The following is an 8712-nucleotide window of genomic DNA, read 5'->3' as shown; positions in this document are numbered from 1 at the left end:
CTAGTGGGTGGCTTTATTGGTGATGTCCTCTTACTTCCAACTTACATATTGCAATGCCCAACCATGAGGAATAGGTTGTAGATAAATGGGTCACACCAAATCCACATTAAATACTTGGATAAACATGTATCCATTTAAGGCCCTTGATTTGTGAAATTTGACCCATCTGATCCATCCATTTCCATTCAATGCTCCATGGCATGAAAAACATAAAATGGCCATGACCATGAATGATTACATCAACATGCAAATAAAGAGAAGAATAATGAAATAGTATCCACCATAGAAGTTCATAAGAGTAGTGAGCCCAATGAAGTCCCTAAATTATGAAGAAAACAATAGTAATGGAGAAAAGCTTAGGCCCAAATTAGATGGAACCTCAATGCAATGGAAGAGAGCATTGACATGAATGTATGTCGATTGTTTGGAAGTTGTAATTAGTACACACGAATTCAATAAGAATTTCTAAAGGCTCCCAAGCCTTTGATGATGGTTGAGCATGGAAAGAAGATGTTAATCAAAGACGTTTTTTATCATAGTAAATTATTGTTGAACTACCAAATATTTAAAAAGAGAGGCAGACAACTTCCTTCTCTACATAGGAACACCATAAAGGGGTGCAAAGGCATCCATGGGGGGAATTCGTAACATATATTCATCTTGACAAGAATCGTGGATATGGCTTGGAATGTTTGAGACAATAGAAGAAGCAGCCTTTTTTATGACAAAATCACTCTGAAGATGAGGGGAATCATACCTTTCTCAACCTTTTTCTACATGTGGTGGTAGAGGCCCTCTCACAGGAACTCAAATCCAACTATGTCAGCCTCCTTTCTTTCAACTTCCTAACCCCTTAATAGGTCAAATGACGGTACATAAATGTATAGGAAAAGGCCCAACAAATTTTTTTAGAAACATTTTAGCTATCTACAAAACAAATTAGTTTGCAATGTGGATTGGATGGGTACATAATCAAAGTGTGAATTTGTTTTGCCCGTGAATGGTAAGAAGATAGGTGGATGGTTTGATAAATGGTGATTGGACACAAAGTGGATTCCAAGTGGTTATGGATAGATGACGAAGCTTTGAATAAAATTGTCACCCATATAAAATGCATTTAGCATAATTAACTTTGATCATTTAATTTTGTTGATGTCTTTTAAAAGTAATAATACGATTTCCAACATCCAAAGTACCTTTATATGTTTTCTTTATAAATGCATTGATATAACTCCTATAACTTTTCTTATATTTTCTTTTCCAAAATTGAAATAAGAGGTGGTTGATAAAGACATAAGCATAACTCACCATTTTAAATAAATTAATCATGACATGTCTTTGAAATATTGTATTTATTTAATTAAAAAACATTTATTGTATCAAATGAAAAAGGCATAATTATAGGAATCATTTCAATTACATATAGAAAATGCATATATACAATTCCTTAACTTAAAATATAATTTCTACATTTAATGATGGATGAAATGTTTAATCATGACATGTCAATAAGTATTTTCTTTACTTTCTTTACTTAATTAAAGAAATTTTGGTGATATCAAATGAGAAAGGTAGAATGATACAGCTCATTTCAAATGCATATAAACAATTAGTAAAGTTAAAATCTAATTTATATAATGATTAATGGATGAAACAAGGATTCCTCCATTCCAAAACGGGTTTGAAGTTGAAATTATTTTCATATATTTCATATTCATATCCATTTATTGTCATGGCAGAACAAATTAAATATCTCACAAATTGTAAGAACACAAGTGCATGTTTTGGCAGATTAGTGGGACACGTGACAAACTCCAAGTGGATATGGACAAACGATGAAGGTCTGAATAGAATATCTCCCTTAAAAAATGCCTTCGTTGTAATTAAACGTCAACTAACACCCGACATGTTTGAAACGATTTGTTGCAATTTGGGACAATCTCCAACATACAAATTTTGCAATGGAATACAATGTCGGATGCCTTCCACCTATTTTAACTTGGAATAACCACTAATGAATAGTTGTTGAAGTTGTGACAACTTTGGGAATCCTCGTATTCTCTTCAACCTCACACACCCACTTGTGTTCAAATACCTCAAAGATAACAATGATTCCATTTATGGCAACTCCTCCAATTTCTTGCAACGAACAATTGCCAGCTTTTGAAGTTTTGGAAGAAAACATACTATATGTATTTTTGTCAAATTATCACAAACCATAAATGATGAATCTATGAGTGTAGATGGAAATGTTTCAATATCCTCCACATTATTACAATAAGACATTATAAGATCGCTAAGGTTGAAGCAAATGCCTTCAAAAAATGATACCTTTGATATCCCTATCCTTGTATCCTTTAACAGTTGCAGCCATGGAAGTATGCAGTTGTGAATAGAAGAGTCCAAATCACTCAATGTTTCTCTTTCTCCTTTTAACTCCTCAAATGGTAGTTCATATATCAAAGGAAAATCAATTACCCTCAACTCAATCAACTTGGTCAATAGTCTAAAAGATGTCAACAAACATTTCAATTCCTTACATTTATGAAGTTTCAATTCCTTCAAGTTCATTAAGTCACCCAACGAAGCTAGAAAATATTTCAGTTCCTTACATACATAGAGTTTGCAATTTCTTCAAGTTCTTTACGTTACATATGGAAGTGTGTCCAACAAAGGGCCTACACCCAGAATTTTCAAATCAATTAACCCTATAATTGCACTTGGTAATTATTTTAAATTTGTGCCTCTCATATATAACATTTTAAGAAACCTCTGACACGCCATATGTAGAGGGAGCACTTCAATTTTCCTATAGCTAGAGATATTTACATACTCAAGCATGCTTATATTTCCTAGTGTTTCTCTTGACATGGTTAAATTAGTGCAAGACTCCAAATTGAGATGTTGGAGTTTGATTAATTTACAAAGGGAATCTGAAAACCTTTCCAAAGCAAGGCACCAGGACAACTTGATATGTATGAGGTTGGTTAAATTACAAAATATTCTAGCAACCTCTTAAAAGTTGGTATATTAGATAGTTGAATCTATTGGAGTTCATTTCAATTACCAAAGGAATATGGCAGGTGTTGTACCTGTTTCCCGTAGGCAGTCCTTGGCTACAAAAACTATGCTAGGAAACCAAATCAATGAGCCTTTAGGTTCAAGTTGGCCCTTGAACCAGAGGGGGATCCCTCAGTTGTTACAAGGCTTGTTTAACAATGTTCATTGTTACTGAACAATAGCCTATGAAGCACAGTGACCATATTTATGATTTAGTTTGGGTGGTTGTTGATGATTGCACAATCCCTGTTCATGAATAAATACCCGTCTTATAGAGTCCTTCCTCAAAGTGTCAGTTTCCAGCCTCACAGAATAACATGATTTATAAATAATTTAACACAAGAATATAAGGATATTCCTGATAATTAAGCAGTCAAACTGAAGACTTAATCAATCAGGCATATTTGGATGCATGTAGAAAACTTCTACAACCTAACAAAACACATTGCAGAGGATGATAGAAGGCAATAATTAGTAAATATGTAGAGGAGTTATCTCAAACTAATAGTCCAATAAACTGATCCCTTTAAATGATTATAATTTTGTTGGGGATTTCATAAAGATTGATACTCAATCTATTCTTACCCAAAATCTTCTATGCAAACTTGAACATGTGCAAAAAGAGAGTATGAAAGTACTAGAAAAACAACAAGAAACACAAGTTCTTCCATAAATTGGAGCTCGAAGGCTTTTATTAGGAATTATGTAAATAAAAGTTTTACAAAGCTGACAGGTTCTTGGCATCAAAATCCAACCCTTTTAGATTACAAATGAAACAATATATATACTAAATCTCTCCTAAACTGTTACAATAATCCTGGAATAAAATCCTGAATAGTATACTAAAAATAAAACAATCTCTAAATAGTCTGCAAGGAATTTGGAACTATATGCCTTGGAATCTGGAATTGGTCCCTTATCTATTGATTTTGTGCCAAGAATATGGGAGTTGTCAAATTGTTCCTGAAGATTTGTTCATTGCTCAGGTTTATGTGCAGTATGAGAGCTCTTAGATTCATTGAACGTTCACTTTCTTTGCTTACAACTTGGTATCCCATTATTTCATCAAATCTTTTATATGCATTCATATAATCAAGCTTTGAGGCTGTCAAAGACACCTCCTCTCCTTGGTTTTTCATTATGACTCACATAAGTCAGAAGCTTCTCAAAATAATTAATTCTTTGAGCTCTATTATCTTCTCAACTAATGAGTCAACAACTTTCTGAAATACAACTATACGATCATGAGGCTTAAATATGCCTACTACTTTTCCATGATCCAACATTATCTTCAATATAGACTCATTTGTAACACTTGTAGACTCAGCCACGTGTTTAGGGTCTACTAACATAAGAAAATTTCTTCTAACAACAAGGCACTTCCTTGCCTGAAATGCTCCAGTAAAACCCCATTTTAACCAATTAGTTGTCAACCATGGAATGGAAACTGCTAAACTGGTATAGTCGGCCTATATTTTTCTATCAACCTTGCAGCGTGTCCAAATGATGTGAAAACAACTATAACATAGGCCTTCACTTTGGTTGTTGAACATACGCTGATGATGCAATGGATTCCAAATGTGTCATTGGTTCTCCCACATATTTCACAGTTTTCTTGAAATAAACATCTTGGTTATGAACCTTCTCTGCTTCTGCACAAATTTTTCCCACTATTTAGATCCCACATACGCAAATACCAAATCACGATTACCATATGCAACATCTTTTAATGTTTTGATTAACTGCAATGATTTCTCTTTCGTTTCATCCTTCACAATTGTAAGGACCATAGGCCTTTGGTCATCCTTTAACAACTTCCAAGTTTCATATCTTATAGGAACACACAGTGGAACCAAACTTTGTTGGATAAACTCTTGCAAAAACTCTCCTTCAAAGGGACCATAAAATATGTCTTGCTCCTGTATTTTAAGCGAATGACCAACAAAGTTGGCTTTTTGAAAAATCATATTACACCATAGCTTCATCTGAAATTTCCTTTGCTATTGAGAACCATGCTCTTTACTTGTACTACTTCCCAAAATCTACCACCAGGGATTCTTCCACGCAAAAATCAATAAATATGGGAAATTTTTATCAGACGCTTTGATAAATTCATTAACTTTAGCATTTGAGTTTAGAACAAAAACATCTGGAGCAGTGATTTTTTTTAGATAAGGAACAAGTAAAACTGCTTTTCGTGGGCCTGAGTAATCTGTAGGGAAGTCATTGCTGAAAAACATCAGTGTTGTATATCCACTCACATCATATTTTGAAGCAAGGCTCTTGAACTTATCTTCATAAATAGTCTGGTTTGAAACCACCAAGTCAAGACAGAGAAAATTCTCCAATTTCTTTTCTCCATCGCCAAATGAAAGTAGGCATGAATAGCATTCCCTAATCACATAATTTCAATTGATAAGGCTGAGAAAATAAATTGGCACATTGTGGACTACAAATTTGATTTCTAGTTGCATCTGGGCATTTGCAACTCGACAAAGCTGGCATGTTTGACTCATGCTCGTTTACATAAACTAGGTGTAGATAATATGTTCCACAAGTTGCCAAAAATAGAAGCTATAATCTTAACAATTCTAATTGGAAATAGAATCCCATGATTTAGTACGGCTAACTTCATTTTCAATGCCTCACAGTCATATGAAGACATTGCTCCATCACGAAATCTGGGTATATACCCTTGAGAGAACTAAGGAAATATCCCAAACATCTCAACATTTTTCATAAATTTTGGCATGAGATATAATTGATGTCGTTCGGCAAAAAATCCATGTCTCGAATTTTTGAATTTTGTCTCCGTTTTCCCAAAAATGGATTCCGAAATTCATTGTCTGTAGATGTCCGCGAATTTTTGGTCCACTATTTTCCTAAAACCACAAGTGGATTTCAGGGGGGGTCTCTATTGGTAAATGGTTTTGGATCTGGGGGTCCGAAATGCATAGGAGTATTCCACGTGGAAAAGTTGTTTATTTTTCAAAACAAGACTTCGTACCCCCCCCAGTTGTTAAAGCTTGGATGACCTTGGGGGGTCCGAAGTGAAATGAAAATCGTTGATCTTATAAGAGCTAATATTAATCATTAAAAACTACTCCATATTTATCCCATGTGCTATTGTATTTAAATATTTGTAAAGGTGTGCTCCTCTCGTGCTTTGATTAGTGTCGATGTGGGCTCCTCCTTTGACTTGGCATGCTACTTTGACTTGTATATGACTTATGATTAATAATACAACTTTAATTTTAAAGAGATATTTATATAAAAATATATTCGTACTTTAAAATTAAAAATTTATAAATCATTCAAAAGTATTTAATCAACATATATCTTAACATTTCAAAAAACTATAATTTTCAATGTACCAAAATATGTTACAACATAGGCTCCAATGGGGACTGCTTCCCCCTATGGGATGCAGAGAACTAGTAAACCAATTGCATTTTTGTTGGGCAATGGAGTCATGCCATCAACCTGTGACCTAAGCTATATCCTGTTATAATCAAACTAATACTTCCTGGACACTGCAATCTTTAGCTGTAACCTCAACTTATAATCTGACCACTGCAGCTTGTGACCTATTCCAAATCCTTTTCTCGGATCTGATAATATATCTTTCTTTTTATATCAGTTGCCAACATAGCTCATTGTTCCCATCCACTGCTCATCACAACCCTTTGATTCACCAACAATTGTTTCAACTTTGGATTACTTATGTGATGTTTGATAAGTTATATTCAAAGCTTCATTAAAAATAGCTTGATTTTTGACCTGCAACCCATACTTTTAAGTGTTTGTGGTACATCAAATTTTCAAGGTTGCTGCAACTAAAAATTATGTCCTTGAAAACATCAACTTTCCCATCTATATGTTGTGAAAACATGAAAGAGTTCTAGTTGAGAATTTGTCAATGTTTAGGCCTCCAAATTAATTTGAGTAATACTTTCATTAGTAATACTCTTAACAACATCTCTCTTACTGTCAAATAGTGATGCAAAATAAAATTGAATGATGATGTCCAACCTCGATAGGCTTTCTTCCAAGACAATTGATGTAAGTATGACATCAAACATATGACCAATGTAAACAAGATTGCATGTCTTTCCATGTTGACTATTCCCAGCAAAAATAATACAAATCTTAAAATAGTTAAGAAATATCACCAAAACCTCCAACACTATTGCTTTAAAAAATAATTACTCGTTTACTGCTTACCAGCTGCTTAAAATGAAATAATCCTTATGTTTCAAACCAATTCAATCCCACATACCTCTATCTAACTGAAATGAAAAACTTTACACTATTAGGTGTAATCTACTTTCCAATATAACCAAGTGAGGAGTGGGTTTATTGACACACCACATGGCCAATAGCTGAAAAACTAAAAAATATATACAATATAAAATTCTAATTCCATAGGAAACTTATATTCACAAGTGAACTTTGGGAGCTGCATCCTCTGTGGAAATATTAGATTTCTGATCATGGCTGAGAGGAAAAGACATATACTGCTGATTTCAAGTATCAATGAACCTTGCATAGCAGTAAAGGCAACTGAAATATTGAAATAGTGGGATCGGTAATCCAATGGAATCGCCATATGACAAAGTGGAGTCGCCAAGTGAAAACAATGCAACCAATAATAAATTCCTACTCATTGTTCACCAGAAAGGAATAGATCTAATCTTTATCATTCTCCAGGGAAAAATATCTCTTCATTACTTCGCTCCCCGGCAACGGCGCCAAATGTTGTGCCTATTTCCCGTAGGCAGTCCTTGGCTACAAAAACTACACCAGGAAACCAACTCAAGCAGCCTTTAGGTTCAAGTTGGCCCTTGAACCAAATGTTGTTACAAGGCCTTGTTTAACGTTGTTCACTATCACTGAACAACAACCTATGAAGCACAACGGCCAGATTTATGATTTAGTTTGGATAGTTGTTGATGATTGCACAATCCCTGTTCATGAATAAATACCCCTCTTACAGAGTCCTTCCTCAAAGTTTCAGCTTCCAGCTTGATAGAATAACATGATTTATAAAGAATTTGACAAAAGAATACAAGGATATTCCTGATAATTAAGCAGTCAAGCTGAAGACATAATTAATCAGGGAGATTTGGATGCATGTAGAAAACTTCTACAGCCCAACAAAACACATTGCAGAGAATGATAGAAGGAAATAATTAGTAAATATGTAGAGGAGCTATCTCAGACAAATAGTCCAATAAACTGATCTCTTTAAATGATTATAATTTTGCAGGGGATTTCAAAAAGATTGATACTCAATCTATTCTTACCCAAAATCTTCTATGCAAACTTGAACATGTGCAGAAAGAGAGTATGAAAGTACTGGAAAAACAACAATAAGCACAAGTTCTTCCATAAATTGGAGCTGGAAGGATTTGATTAGGAATTATGTAAATAAAAGTTTTACAAAGCTGACAGGTTCTTGGCATCAAAAGCCAACCCTTTTACATTACAAATGAAATAATATAGATACTAAATCTTTCCTAAACTGTTAAAATAATCCTGGAATAAAATCCTGAATAGTATACTAAAAATAAAACAATCTCTGAATAGTCTACATGAAATTTGGAACTGTTTGAAAATTCTCTACCTTAAAATCTAGAATTGGTCCCTTAT

The 8712-nt window shown here is 33.9% G+C and overlaps 1 pseudogene; it reads right to left on the bottom strand.

Moving 5' to 3' along the window:
* Nucleotides 1-4214: 4214 nt before the first annotated feature.
* Nucleotides 4215-4850, bottom strand: LOC149139210 (pyruvate kinase 1, cytosolic pseudogene; annotated as a pseudogene).
* Nucleotides 4851-8712: the final 3862 nt, after the last annotated feature.

The sequence above is a fragment of the Pinus tabuliformis genome, chromosome X (genome assembly GCF_031772625.1).
Source record: "Pinus tabuliformis cultivar Carrire ecotype Pingquan chromosome X, CPIR1, whole genome shotgun sequence".
Taxonomy (NCBI): domain Eukaryota; kingdom Viridiplantae; phylum Streptophyta; class Pinopsida; order Pinales; family Pinaceae; genus Pinus; species Pinus tabuliformis.
This window is presented reverse-complemented; position numbering and strand designations above follow the sequence as displayed.